At 32.2% G+C, this 16,523-nt stretch overlaps 1 pseudogene; it reads left to right on the top strand.

Moving 5' to 3' along the window:
- Positions 1 to 14,096: 14,096 nt before the first annotated feature.
- Positions 14,097 to 16,114, top strand: LOC149528520 (uncharacterized; annotated as a pseudogene).
- The last annotated feature ends 409 nt before the right edge of the window (positions 16,115 to 16,523 follow it).

Here is a 16,523-nt window from a genome sequence, read left to right as displayed (position 1 = left end):
ACAAGGTGCAAATTTGTGAGATTAACTATTGGGAACACAAACTAGCTAGACAATCCAATCTCACCCTTTCCTTTTCTTTGTAGGATTGACTATCAGGCACACAAACTTGTTAGACCATTTGATCCTACCTCTTTTTTCTATGGGATTGACTATTAGGCACACAAACCCACTAGACTATTCAACCTTGTCCACTTTTGTGTGGTTCACAATACATAATACAAACCTTATTAGGAAAGCTTATCACACCCCCCTTTATCTCTTTATTTGTTTTCAATGACATCTCTCTTATTATAATTTTGAGATATGAGGATGACTCAATTTCCTTAGGGAAAAATAAAAATTCTAAGTATGGCTTGGAGTACTTTATCTTTTCTGGCTTGGTAGGATTTCTAGGTTATCTTCAAATCTATGTATTGTTCTTAAATTGATGATTTATGTCTCCTAACTTGTGATAAGATTGTCTTTTTATTTTGATCTACTTTACTATGAGTATGAGGCAACTCATACTCCCGCTAAAGTGGAGGCTAAATGTATCATATTAAAATGGATGTACTTTTATTTTAAGAAATTTAGCACCCTTTCCATAATTCATTTCTCTAACCATGGATGGACTTGAGTTTGATGTCTATTTTTCTCGTCTCCCCTTCTATTTCATTCTTCTTCAACATCTCTCCTTATAACATGGTCTTCTAGGTGTCTCTTTTTTACCCTTTTGATCATATTAGTATATTATCTTCTAGTTTTAGATTTAGATTATTTAAGCATCTAGATTTAGATTATTTAAATCTAGATGATTTTCTTAAAGAATCTAAATCTAGATGATATGCATCTAGATTTAGATTATATGAGCAATTAGTTCAACTACATATTCACACTATGTTATCAAGGGCCAAATGGTATATTTCTTTGTATTTCATTCTCCTTTATAATTTGCATTTAGCAATAGACCCCTTCTTCCTTTGGGTCCTAACTAGTCTAATTTGGGTCATAAGTGGAATCATATTTGGAAATTTCCTTCTTTCCCTCACATACATATTTTAATGACTTAGTGGCCCAAAAATAAGGAGATCTGAAGTCCTATTAAAGTGTCTCCTTTTCCCCCCTAAACATTTGATATTTGAAATGTGAATCTAAAAGTATGGTCTTGATTGTTGAGATATTTATCAATGACCTAATTTTAGGAAGAAATGGCATGTTATGCAAGAGATTTATTGATAAAATTAGTACAAGATTTGAAATTTCATTGTTTGGTCAAATTCAAAATTTTCATTGGATTATAAGTTCATAAAATAAGGTAAATATGTGACTCAGTCTAACAATGTAAAAAAAGTCTTGAAGACATTTGCAATGGATGACTCTAAGCTAGTTGGTACACCTATGGTGATTAGAGCAAAATTATCAAAAGGAGACATTGCTAGAGAGGTGAATGAGACTCAATAAAGATCTATAATTGGTAAGTTATAGTATACATGTTGTACATAGTAGACCAAATATTACAAATGTTCGTATAGTTGCAAGGTTTTCATCTAGTACTAAGGAGACACACATAAATGATGTCAAAATAATATTTAGATATCTTAAAGGAATTGAAGACTATCATTTATGGTATAAACAAGACAATGAACTTATTCTTAGAGTGTACACACATGCTAATTGGGTTGGTAATGTTGATGATAGAAAAAGCACAAGTGGGGGGAGCTTTCTTTGAGGAGGAAGATTGATAACATGTAAAAGCAAGAAATGAAGTTGTATTTCACAATCTACTATTGTAGCTAAATATATTTTTGCTACAATAAATTGTTCAAATATTATATGGATTATGCAATTGTTGGAAGGTGTGCAAGAAGAGATGACTAAGTCTGTTGTTATTTATTATGATAATACTAGTACAACAAATATTTAAAAAATATGATGATTCATGAAAAAACAAATCATATATCAATCATCATTATTTTAGGAAGTACAAGAGAAACAAGTGAGGCTTGAATATGTGAAGTCTAAAGAGAAATTGCAAAAATATTTACTAATCTATTGTCTAAGGATGCTTCTAAGTATTTTAGAGGTAAATTGGGGGTCCTGCCCCTATCCAAAATTCACTAAGTGAAGATGTATATTGCATCAACTCATGGATGAATTATATTATCTTAGTGGAGTTGATGCAAGAGTTAACACTTTAGAAACATTTCTAAACATGTGAAAATGACTATGATGAAATTGATGTATAGTGTACATGTAAGGTACAAGGATAACTACATGATTTTAGAAGTTCCATATTGAAATTTATAATGACTTTTGACATTGTTGTCAAAGGGGGAGAAGACTACTTAAGAGAGAAGATTATCAAATGGGGAGAAGATTACTAAAAGGAGAAGAGAAAATGTAAAGAGAAATCTATGAGAATGCAAAGAGGGAGAAGGCTACCAAGATGATTAAAGAGATGTACATTAAAGAGAGTGTGTGAGGTGATTATTAGAAGAATTTTTCTAAATAGAACAAGATCATATCCTAAGGTGGATATATGTTGATGAAGTTTTTTTTGGTTGAAGATACAAACCAAGTTATAGAGAGCTTGTTGATGAAGCCAAGGAGCTACAAATTTATATTGTTGACAATGCACACATTTGATTATCTTATGTGATGTTTTTTAATGTAAAATTATATGCTTTCTATTTTCATCAATGCCAAAGGGGGATATTGTTAGCCCCAAGTGATAACATAATTGGTAATGATATGAATGTATGTAAAAAAGTCATATCAGTTGTTATGATGTTATTGATGTCAAGTCTTAGTTGGCTAGACATCATGTTAATTCAGTAGAGTGACATATCATTAGATTGATGAAGAGGATCTCATTGATGAAGAGAATTTGAAGAAAGTATGTTGAAAAAAAAATTTATAAGTATGGTATTCAATGAGCACCTAACTAAGTTGGACAGTGATAATGTAATGTTGGTTTGATTGTTTTATAATCATGTAGTATTTTAATGCATTGAGGTATACAAGCTGAAAAAAGTGACAAGATTAAACAAGGAAGACAATATTTGTCAAGTGACAATAGTGTTAGTCGAGAAGTTGGAAAAGTTAAGTTGGAAGCTTATTATTTCCCAAGATAGTTTAGTATTGACCGAGTACTATATTCCCCAAGTGAAATTTTGTTTTTACTAAGTAATAAAAAGAAGAACAAAATTGTAAAGATGGAATCTGAGGCTGACTTTTGATTGAATGTTCAAGATGGTCTAAGGCAGGGTATGTGCAAGATCATGGTCAACCAAACTATGCTCTTAAGTGGCAATAAAAAATTAGAAAATCAGGGTTATGTCAAATTGATGTGCAATTTTCTACTTGTTATTAACTTTATATCAAAAAGTTGAAGAAAAGAATCTCTAGAAAATTGAATCTAGTTTCTAAATTACTAGGACTTATCTCAAAAAAAAAATTGATTGGTCAAAATTTTGAATTTTAATACAATATTACAAAAATTTTAGAACAAAAATAAGAAGTAGATGTATGTCTGACCACCTTAATCAAAATCAAATGATAATATTTTTTTAATAATATTATAGATATAAGTAGTAGACTCATGCCTATATGTGACACATATTTTTGAGTATTTTAATTCTAAATAAATAATAATTATTTATTTTTTGACTTTAGTATTTTTGGAATTAAAAAACTCTCGTGTCTGACCACCTTAACTAATTCAAAACTCTACAAAATTCAATTTTTCATTTCTTTTCCTTATAGTAGAAGAAACAAAGAATGTGATGGATCTTTTGGATTTAAAAAATATTGTACCATTTGAAAGTTATAGTTGTTTTTCAAGTATACTGTTAGTCAACACTTTATACGTAACTTCATTAGAAATTAAGTAATAATTACTTACTAAACTCGTAATTTGACAAACCTTACATTTATGGAAACATAAGAACATTCTTAAGAAACCCTTTTCATTTCATCAAATTTTGGTGAAAAAAAGGTCACCAGCTACATGTTTGAAGTAAAAATCACATAAAAACAGGCCAAAAGCACATTTTTAGGATGTTTTTAAGTTGACCATATAGGTTTGGTATCAAAAGATATAGTAGACCTTATAAATATATTAATTGTTTTCATTTAGTATCAGGGTGGGTGGGAAAAAAGTTGGAATAGATTTTGAAATGGTTTGAGATATTTCAGAACTACAAATTTTTCAGATTGCCACTTTTTGGCACACCATGGTCCTGCACATACCCGGCATGAATAAAAGTTTGTTAGAACATCAAAAACTAAGAAAATTCAATGATGATTTGATGATGGAGATTAAAGAAGGATAAGGATGAGCACAAAGTTATATGGAAGTTCTATTTTGAAAGAATAAATAGGATTAGTATTTTGTGTCTTGAGCTTCTCATACTCCTTAATTTGTGCAATGAGAGGTACATAGCCTAGTATATGTGCATATGTTGACAAGGTAAGTGGTTCTTCAATAAAGTTATGCTCAGTGTCTACCATCACATCTTCATCCTTCTTCAATTTATCTCTCAAGTCCTCTTGAGTAAGATCTCCAATGATTACCTTATCATCTTTTTTCAATTATATCTTTAACCATATTGTGTACTTCATTCACAAAATCCCAAATTGAAACATTTTCAAATTCATATTCTTGATTATAAATTTCAATATGTTGTTCTGACTCAACATCTATTGCTCATGAGACTTTCGTGGAGTCCTTAATTTTGAAGATTTGCTTCCACAATTTTTGACCATTTGTATTTACTATTTGGAATATTCTAGTTAAAACTTGTAGTTCCCTCCACTTCTTCACAATATTTTCTTGTGTATTTTCATTGCATGATTGATTTATGTAGAATAAAATTCTAGCATAATAATAGCTAGGGCTCTCTCCCTCATTTGGTACTCAATTTTAAAAGCATACTTCCATATTTTATCTATCTTATTGTAGAGTTCATATGTCATCATCTTCTAATTTAGAATACTTAATATATTTGAAAGCTCCTAATCCACCAAATTCTCTAAGTGAATTATCAATTTCATCAATAGTTATGTTCTTCAAGTTTACTTGCACTCTAAGATGATTAACGTCATTAGACTCTATTTTCTCAATATCCTTCTCTTCAACTATTATCTTTCTTCTCTTCTTATTTTTTTTACTTGAGGATGTAGGAACATCCTTCCCCTTCTAATAATTCTTGACTTGGGATTGTGTACGTTTGATTGCTCTAGAAACTCCTTTCTTCAGAGGTGGAGTGACTATAGATGCAACTTTGGTCCTAGACCTTGTAGCTTTGGGGCCTTCAGGTGTAGTAGGCTACTTCATCTTACCGCTCTTATCTTCATCCATAACAAGAGCAATGTTTTTTACTTTTAACCTCTTGTTCTTCAGTGCCTTCACCTTTTCCCTTGCTAAGCATTGGTACTTGCTCCTCCTTTCTATCATCGTGTGTTCCCTCTATAGTATCTATCATCTTCCTTGTTTTCCTTTCTATCTTGTGGGTTGTAATGTTTCTCTTGATTTTCTCCTTTGCTTTCTCATAGGTGCCAAAAGGTTTGGCCAACTTGTTCACAAGTTTATTCAGTATTGCTTCTAGAGATTTAGTAGCTTGATCAATGTTACCTCATATTCCATAGTTTCTAGCCAAGCAACCCTTGCTTCAATGACTTGGACAAGTGTAGAATTGATGTCAACATGAAAACATATATCAGCATGATATTTCTCAACCAATCGAGGTGAACTTGTGTACCTCTTGTGGGTTCTCTCTTTAAACTCATTGAAATAAGTAGACATAATGCTTTTAGAATTCTCTCCTAACCTCTCAATCTATTCATTTATCTAGTGAATAACAAGTCTCTTCACAGCCTAATTTATATTTCCAATTGTGGAGAAATAGTTCTACATATAGAAAAATTTGCATACCAATAATGAACCAAATTTAAAAGTATTGGTCTTTGCACTCAGATGGTCTTCATGTTCTCTGTCAATTGCTTCAGTTGTAGCTTAGTGAGGTCTAGTTTGAATCCTTTCTTTACAATCTTGTAGGCTAAGTTTGTAGCTCCACATGGTACATTATTTGGCCTACTAGATTGATAAATCTTGTACACAAACACATATGAGTTGAAACATGTCTTTGGATTGGTAATCATTGCAACTTGCAAAGATCTTCCATCCCATTTAGCTCTAGTATTATCATCAATTTTCTTTTTTATGTATCCTTAATTTTTTTTACTTTCTCTATGATGGGATACTAGGTCACCATGTGAATTGTGTCTCCAGTGATTTTAACTTGTTTTTTTAACCACATTATAATGTAATGCACCCTACTCAAGACAATGTGTATCCATTCAAGTTTGAATCATTTGGAAAAATGTAGGAGATGTGTTAAATCCTTCATTTCTAAATTCTTGTTTGTGTCTTTCAATTTCCCATCAACACATAATTTCTTGTAACTCTCTTGCAACTCATAGTTACCCACTTCACCAATTTTGTAATGGTAGAAAGCTCGACATCATAAACTAATAAAATCTTTGGGAGAATTGACAATAGTGCTCTAGTCTTATCAATTTGAGTAGAAAAATTGGGATGTAAATGGTATTTAGGTTCCTCACAATCTTCATTTCAAATTAACTTAACCTTACCAACCCTTTTTTCTTCATTGATGCAAACCTTGATGACATTTCAAAAACTAGGGTTTTGATGAATGTAACAAAAACAAGTTTTTTTTTGTTCTTCTTCATGCCAAATTCACTAGATCAAGCTCTCGATTTCAACACCACATACAAATCACTCAATTTCCCACAAATAGCTTTGCAAACTCAAAAGCATTGGGTGAACAAATGAATAGTTCAAACCCAATTTATATGAAAAGTAACTTTTCAATGTTATGTAAGGCATAATTAATGCTTTTTATCAAGACCTTGGTTAACATACTAACCTTTTCAATCTTCACTCGATTGGCATAGGATGCTTGGCTAAGAAACACTTTTATCACCAACTTGTTTAACATGGTAAACACACCATCCACTTTACTTGCTCACTAAACATTCAACTTTCACTAACTACAGTGCTCGGTGTGACTCACTGACTGCACTAAATTCTAGTATCACATCAATTTTCCTATTTCATATTATAGATGTTGATATGGACTTCATTTCATTGATTCAAGAAACTAATGTAAGATATGACAATACTAATGCAAATCCATACCTCTTTGCATGATTTTGTTGGTAGTTGAGGTTTCATCTAATCTATTGGATGAGGTGCCATTGACAATAGCATTTGATGATCCACTCTCTTTTGTCTTCCTCTTCAAGGTCTTTCCCATATGATCATAAATCTCATTAACATTAACTTTTCCCTTTCATTTGGTATCTTCATCCTTAGGTATTGATTCTCAATACTAGAGTGCTCGGTATAGCCTTGTTCAAAAATATCTCTCGATCATCTTTGTCCTCTTAGTCACTCATCCAATTTTCTTATGCTGTCATTTGATCTCTTTAGCCTTTTATTGATGTGCTTCTCTGATGTTAGTTCACTCTTCAATTTTTCATTCTCAGTTCTTAGCTAAACAATTTCTTCCATCTTCCTATAGATTTCATGGTTAGCACCGAGTAGCTCATTTACCAAAACATAGTGATTTTGGGTCAAACTCATGATTTCTTCATCCTTCACATCTAATCTAGTAGTATTTTGTCTCTTATCATCTTTAATCATTATTTTCTCATCCTCAACTTGTATCTTATGTTCCAACAGTTTACAATACCATACAGACTCGATGTCTTGATCTTTCTTCAGTAGTTTTACTTGATTAGGTTTTGGTTCTTTTCCATTAGATATGATGTGGTAGCCTCAAATTCATTGGATATGTTTCCATCATAGAGTTCCTCAATCACTTCTTCCTAATAGGTTGTGTTATTCATTTGGTGTGTGATTTCCTTCCTTCTATTTAGTGACTACTTCAACTTTTCACTCATCTCATTAATATGATTTGGGGTCATCTTCAATTAGACAATTTCTAATTCTTAATAGTCTTATCAGGCCTATACCTTTCCATATCTCAAATATTTTCTCTAAGGTGGTAAAACCCCTTAATAAAAGAACTAGCTCTAACACCAATTGTTGGAATAGTTAGGAAAGGCGGGATGTTGGGAGAGGGGAGGGGGAGATGGGGGGAGTCAGTATATGACATAGGAAAGGGATAACTAGGGCCAAAGGCTCACCCAACTATCCAAACCACCTTGCAAGAGTTAACACAATAGAAGCAAACACCAAGAACAACAACCAAAGGAGGAAGAAGAGTGAAATACTTTTATTGATTCGTCAAAAAATCTTCATACATGCCCACCTATAAGGCCTTCTAGGTTAGGACCAATTACAAATACACTCACATTCAAAGATCCAATTGCAAATTCACACTTTTAGTTTTTCTCTCTTGTCCTCTTCCAAAAACTTGCCTAACTCTAAGCCTAAACACTGTATATATATACTTTCCAAAATGGCTTACTAATCATTCTAGAACATTACATAAGAGGAGGGCTGACCCAACAATGGTCTGGACACATACCAAAAAAAGATCTTAACATAATGTCACAATCAAAATAAATCCCATAAGTTGGCTCACAGAAATCACATGCAAATGCTGACACTCGACATAAGTAGGAAAACTCAGCACATGAAGGGTCACTCGGTATACACTAGGTAACTCAACACATGAAGAGCCACTTGGCATACATTGGGTAACTCGGCACATGAAGTAGTGCTATAGTAACTTGACACCAACTAAGTGCTACAGTAACTTAGCACATGAAGGAGTGCTGCAGTAACTCGGCACCAACTAAGTGCTATAGTAACTTGGCACCAACTAAGTGCTATAGTAACTCAACACCAACTAAGTGCTATAGTAACTCAGTACCAACTTGAAAAATGAACAAAAATGAGCACGATAACAAGGCAACCCAGGATTCTCCTGCATCAGTATCCTTTAAAAAAATTGTACCCTTTCTAATTGGATTATGCCTTTACAATTTATCTATTTTATAGACATGCACATATATTGAAATAGAAGTAAATGTAACTAATATACTTCAACATATACTTGTAAACATAAATCATAACATCACAACACATGAGATAGTGATTTGGTCACATAGAAGCCCTTGGTTAGAGGGAAAACTATGATGGGGATGATACCCATAAATCCTTCACTATTGCAGTAAGAGGTTGCCTTGTTAGGGCTACAATAGTTTTTTGATTCTAGTGACTTACTTTGTTAGGAGTAATACAATAAATCTATAAAGATCTAACTTTCTCAAGGATTTTATAACATGATATAATGCGTGCACTTAGTTAAGAGATTTACAATCACACTATTAAGTCTACCTTGTTAAAGGATTTAACTACTACAATGGCAAGAAAATAGTAGTGAAACTAATATGTGTATTTGTAACTTTGTTGTTCAGATCTCTCTTTTATTCAACGTGCTTGAATCTTTGATTTTTGGTAGAACTAACTTTTGAATCTTCTAATACATCCCTCTCATAACTTCAATAATAGAAGCATCAATAACTTCATCAACAACCTTAAACTATTCTTTATAGGTCCTTTATATATGATTTTTTTGTCTCTTTTGATCCTTGACATAATTAGGGTTTAGGAATTTTCTAGAATTCACTCTTGATATTAATCAATGATCTAAAATAATTCTTATCATCACATTCTTCTTCTTTCATTTTTCATTGGTCTTGATATGCCTTGGAATCATAAACAACCATTTCTCTATTCCCAAAAAATCTTACCAAATACTTTCCTTTATCTATACAAATACTTTTTTTGCATGGTGGAATTGAAATACACAGTAGTCTATACCATTTCAAACTTGTATGTGTTTCTTATGTAACTCAGTAAATACTCTATTCATGCTAAGCAGAAATGTTGTCATTTGGTAATCTCATGACTCAATAAAGCTTGTTTGGTTTAGGTAACTCTATGCTTGATACATATATAATTGATTGGTGTACATAGAACTTGGTTATCACTGCCTCATACTTGTTCTTATGTTCTGCCTTGACTTGGTTGATATTGTGATTAAGTAACTTCATTCACCAGCATACCTTTTTGCACTAATGACAACAATGAATGCATACAAGAGTAAAAACATTATGAATTCAATATAGTGCCTTCAAAATAATTTCACATAAGATGAGATTAAACTTAATAACAAAATGATTACCTTAAAATTAAATTGTTTTAATAAAAATGTATATAAATAAGAATTGATATGTAATAAGTAATAAATTCTATTACATTAGGCATGAACTTACAATATAATACAATAGTAAATTGTGACCTTCTACTCAAATTCAATACATAATAATAATTAATTTCAACTAATAATAATGAATAATCTAAACTTCCCCTATTACTTATCAAAATAGAAAATTAACATCAAATAAACCAATAAAAATAATTATTATTACATATAATTATATTATATAATATCTCTTCCTTATCTCATACACAAGAATGATTATAATTGTATATAACTTCTCAAACATATCCATTTGACTAGGTAGAAATGTAAGAGATATAAAGAAATGTGGCATCTTTTTTATTGACCTTGGCCATTGCCACATGATTTTCCTATAGTAGTAAAATGTTTAGATAAATAAATATGGAGATTGGGCCCTCTGTTTGAACTTAACTATAAGTGAATGTTTTAATGGTCCCTTTCCCTTTGATATTATTAATTTTGGTGTTCTAATGCGTTGAACATTTGAAATTGAAAAATGAGAAAAAAACGTATTTGAGGAAAGCTAACTGATATGTGGAATTTTATCACCTAATCACCATGCATGTCTTTTTTAGTATGACATCAATTTTGGATGGAGAAAATTCCTAAACAAGTTATAATATGGAAAAAGCGGTAGGTAATGGGGCCTCTATTTGAAAAACACAACATTTTTCATTGCAAGTTGTTTGCAGCTAATTATAATTAATCAATGAAGATGTTTTAACTTGAAAAACAACAATACCATTTATTATTGTTTTTCATGCCATGGTAGGTACTTTTGTCTCACAAAATAAGCTTCTAAGTGTTTCCACTAGAAGTCAATGATATTACTAGCACTTGCAGCAGAAGAAGGTGTAGGGAGCTAGCCAATAGGTGTAGTTGTAAGAAAAAGTGTTAAAAATTGTGAAATTGTGAAATGGTGGCTTGTTTCAATTAATTCCAACACATTAAACAATGTCATAATCAGAACATGTATAAGAGATTAAGTTGCAAACCCAAAATTCTTTTTGAATAAGATGGAAATTAACTTGAAAAAATCATTGTACAAGTTCTCTCGAAATATTTTATCATTTTCAATTTTAATTAAATCATTTTAGATTAGATAGATAAATTGTATGCAAATTAATATCAAATATATATGAGTGCACATCTTACTAGAACAAAACATGCATGCATAACTAAAAAATGCACCTACATATACAATTCTCTTTTAAATATATTATGTCAAAAAACTATAAAACTCTACTAGAATACTCTTCCAAGAGAATTTTGAATACATACATATTCTTATTGAATGAAAATAGATAATATTGGTAAATGATTAGTGTTTATAGCATATACTCAACTCCAAATCTTTATCAAACATGCTAGATTGTGATTGTAATTGCAAATAAAGGGCAACAAGGTCAACTATTTGTTAGTGACCATAAAAGTGATAGTAAGTGTTATCCTTCAGAGGATTTTGGTGAGTTACAATAGTGTTGTGCCAAAAGTTATGGAGATTTCCCTTCAATCATTTTCTCATGATGGTTGTCTTTTGAATTCTACAATGCTACAACAACCACTGAGTTTCTTAAATCTTTACATTTTCCAATGAAAAACAAATTTGAAGATTAGTCATGCCATATCTTATTACATGCCCCTTTTACACATCTAAAGAATGGAAGAGAAACATAGAAAGATAAAGATGAAAATTCTAAAGCTTTGACCAAGAATAACTTCTCCTAAATTATGGCTTTATCGGGCAGTAAATTAGGAATAGGAATCACTTTTGGAAGATTGATGATTACTTTGTCTCCAACAATTAGCAACCAAATAAAAGATAAAAGTTTATTTCAATTGAGACACAAGTACATAGACCCATTTGGAGTGATTTGGAGTGACCTCTAACATCTTTAAAGCTTATTACAAATTCATCTCTTTTTTTTTTGAATTTGTGTCTTAACATCTAGAAATTGTTTAATCTGGTCTTCTTGACTCCATCACATTTATTCGAAGTGATGAGTAAAAACTACAAGTTATTCCTTAAAGTTGTATGGCCTTCTTTCCCCTACATAGTCATTGTGTGTGCATGGATTCCTCTATTTAAGTTAGTACCAAAAACAATAATAAAATTACTTGTAAATTCCACTAAGCTAGAGTACTCTAAAGAATCTCACATAATATGTTTAAAAGATTGTTTTCCTATAATAAATACAAAGGAAAATTTTACTAAATCTCATAACAAATTATTATTGACCCTTCTTGAGCAATAGGTGATATCGAAAGTTGAAATTATGGAAGCAACCTATGCTTCACAATTCGATGAAGTTGGGTCCTTGATCCACTTTGTGTGTGTACACCTCTGAACACTTTATCAAGTTGAAGCTACATTTTATCTCTTTCATCAACTGTTTTCCCTATTTCATCCCATATCAAATAAAATTAGCAAGCTGCTATTTAATATCTCATCTTTCACATTACTAAAATATTATAATTCATGAATTCAGCAAGGTCAAATGCTAATTCTAGCTTTTGGTGAAATAAGCAGCATAAAATATGAAATAGTAAAGATAAAGCATGAAACAAATTCCAAATTTTAAATATGGATGTTAAGAAACTAAATTCAAAAGAATCACATTGATATCTATTTTAGCAGAAAGTTATGTTCTATTTAATGAATATCGCTCTTTATAAATGTTTTTTGTACTAGCTTAATAGTTTTCATGGGAGAGAGAAAAATTGATTCAAATTTATTTCAATTTCTTAAAAACTATATTTTCTAATCTAGATGCAAAATCTTAAAAGACTCTAATTTACTTCATCTTTCATCTTCTTATGATTTACTAGCCTTATGTATCTCAAAGTTCTTTTTTCTTTCGCAATGTATATTCCAATGTCTTTTCAGACAAAAAAGTGTAACCTACTATTGTAGGTCCACCCCATGCACACATTCAACCATAAAAAAACAATAATAAGTAGCATCCTTAAAATTTATTGTGTTTGCATTTAAGGCTCCAAACACGAGCTGGAGTATCTGAAAACCTTGATCTAGAAACCATTTTGGTACTCTTGTTTACAGGTGTGAGACAACTCCCAGTTTCAAGTAACCTCACAAGGAAACCTATCGGCTAATGAATTTTCTATTTCTTGCGTTGTTTCTGGGTGAAATCAACCAATGGAGTTGCATTTTGCAATACATGCTTCTACAAAGTTGTACCTTTTTTAAGGCTTTCACAAATGACCATCCAATTTCAAATATGGAAAATAAAAAATCATTGACCATTGATGGGCTGGCTATATAAAATAATCCATCCGAAGATTATCCTATGTAATTTCCCTCTTCTCCTGCATCCCAAATGGCCATGTCTTTATCGAAGCTCTTTTTAGCTTTGATTTCAGTTTTTTTTGTCTTCTTCCTCTCTTTGCATCCTTCCCTTTCTCATCAATGTTCTTCCCTCAAATCTAAAACTTTTCTCTACTTCAAAGCGAGCCTTAATGACTCTGAGCGCTCTCTCAGTTCATGGGTGAAGGAAAGAGATTGTTGCACTGACTAGGAGGGCATATCCTATGACAATCAAACCAACCATGTTGTCTCTCTTGATGTGTACTCCTTCCATGGTGTGATCTTTGACACCTTGTGCCAACTTCATTTTCTCACATATCTAAGCATAACTAGAGGACAAGGTAGCACCACTTTGCCTCACTGCTTGGACAATCTCTCATATATTGATTTTCTAGACTTATCTAGAAATTAGTTGAGAGGAATGGTTCCTTCTTTCATTTGTTTGTTGACCCACCTTACATACCTTGATCTTAGTGGAAATAATTTCAATGGAAGCATACCTTCCTATTTAGCCAATCTTTCTTTGTTAGGTGAGTTTCATCTTGCTAACAACCAACTTAGTGGAAGCATACCAGCTTCTCTTGGTAATATTTGTTCTCTAGAGGAGTTGAATCTTGTGAATAACCAATTAACAAGGAGCATACCAATTTCTCTTGGAAGTCTCTCCTTGTTGAGGAGCTTATACCTTCGAGACAACCAACTGAGTGGTAATATTCCAGATTCCTTGGGCAATCTCACTTCACTAGTGGACTTGAATCTTATAAATAACCGTCTGGGTCCATTCCGCCTTCATTTGCTCATCTTTCCTCCCTCACTCATTTACATGTTGGACGCAATCGTTTCCATGAAACCATCGCTTCATCATCACTTCCACCTTCGTTATATTTTCTCTCCCTGACTGTAAACCATCATTAGTTGCTTTTAGAAACCTTTTTTCAAAACCTTACTAACATGAGGTTCTTGTATTTATACAATTTTGTGATAAATACTAGCACATGTTGGATTCTGTCCTTTCAGTTAACTGAGCTAAGACTAGTGTCATGTGGGATTGATAGTGAAATTCCATCTTGGATTTCAACCCAATTATCACTTGATACACTTGATTTAGTAAACTGTGGTCTAGTGGGTGAGATCCCCTCTTGGTTGTGGGAAATCAATCCTCTGTTGCAATCTCTAAATCTTTTAGGAAATCATCTTGAAGGAAACTAATTGTCAAATGCTTTAATGGATGGAATTGATAACACTAGATGTGTCTAGAAATGCATTGAGCGAGCATGTGCCATCAATTTGGTCCCCTAATTTACAAGTGTTGCTACTCAATGACAATTTGTTCAATGGCAGTATCCCTCCAAGCTTGGGAAAGTTAAATAATCTTCAGCTACTAAATCTTGCAAATAACAATTTGACAGGAGTGATTCGTGTCAACTTGTCCAAATGTTGTTCCCTCCTTGTCCTAAATTTGGGAAGTAATAGTTTGAAAGGAAGATTACCACATCAGTTCAGTAAGTTAAGTGAATTGTATTCATTAGTTGTTCATAATAACAATTTGATTGGACCATTCCCTAGCTCGATAGCAAATTGCTCGTAGTTGCAAGTTCTTGATATTGGGAACAACTTGTTTGAAGGTGAAGTACCAAAGTTGATTCCAAATATTTCAGCACTAAGAGTTTTGGTTATAAAGAACAATAATTTTAGTGGTGGTATTCCTTGAGAGATTGGTCACCTAAAGAACCTTCAGATCTTGCTTCTTTCTTCAAATCATATTCCAGGTTCAATTCCACATACAATTTCATCATTGCAAGCAATGGCAATAGAAAATCAAGATGGTTTTATATTATCCAATTTTGAGTTCTCTGGTGGGCTACAATATCAATATGGATTGGATATGACTCTTAAAGGCAATGATGAGCACTACCCATATATCCTTTCCAACCTCACATGCATAGATCTCTCAAACAACAAGTTGGATGGACTACTTACTCCTAACATTGGGAACTTAAAGGGGTTGAGACTATTAAACATTTCAATGAACAATTTGAATGGAACCATTCCTAAAAGTTTGGAAGAAATAAGGCAGCTAGAGTCATTAGACATTTCAACAAACAAATTTTCAGGAACAATCTCCACAGAGCTTAAACTTCTGAGCTATTTAGGCTCATTGAATGTATCCAATAATAATCTTTCAGGGAGTATACCACAAGGATGATATATATCTGGCACATTTGAAGCATCCTCTTTTTCAAGAAATCCAAATTTATTTGGATGTTCCCTACCAAAAAAGTGTTCTTGGCGGCAATTTGCTCCTCCTCCGATTTCAATTAACAAGGGAAAGAAAGGCATCTCATATCCTTGGTATGAGATAGCAATGGGATTGGCATATGGAATAGCTTTTGGAGGGATACTGGCATTGGTCTTAGTAAGAGTGGATTGGAGAAGAATATACTTTGAGAAAATTGATACAATCTTGAAATTTTGTTTCCCATGGACGGAGAATACGACTTTGTGAAGGGATACTTTTATAGCTCCTGAAGATTTCAGAGGTAAATTTCAAGTATCTTATTCTTTTTAGCATTTACCATCATTCAAAATATTATGGTGCAAGTTTGCAAAAGAAAATCAGTGATTAACGCTCTAGAAAAATTCTTATTGCTTCTAACACATCATTTGAATACAACTGTTTGATTGCTATTAATGTATAACATTGTGTATAGGAATCTATTTCTGGTCCAGATGGTTTCTCGCTATATTCTTCTGGTTGGGATGATACCTTGGTATCTCCACCTTTCTGAACACATGTAGGAGGGAAATGCAATTTTTTGCCTATTCAGATAATGTGAAAAAAAAATATTGTTCAATCAAATATCACGTGTTTCTAAATTTTAGTTTCTCACTGTTGAACATTCATCTAAAAAACG

This window comes from Cupressus sempervirens, chromosome 11 (genome assembly GCF_028749045.1).
Source record: "Cupressus sempervirens isolate cs-2001-9-10 chromosome 11, ASM2874904v1, whole genome shotgun sequence".
Taxonomy (NCBI): domain Eukaryota; kingdom Viridiplantae; phylum Streptophyta; class Pinopsida; order Cupressales; family Cupressaceae; genus Cupressus; species Cupressus sempervirens.
Note: the sequence above shows the minus strand (reverse complement) of the source record. Positions and strands in the feature narration are given on the sequence as shown.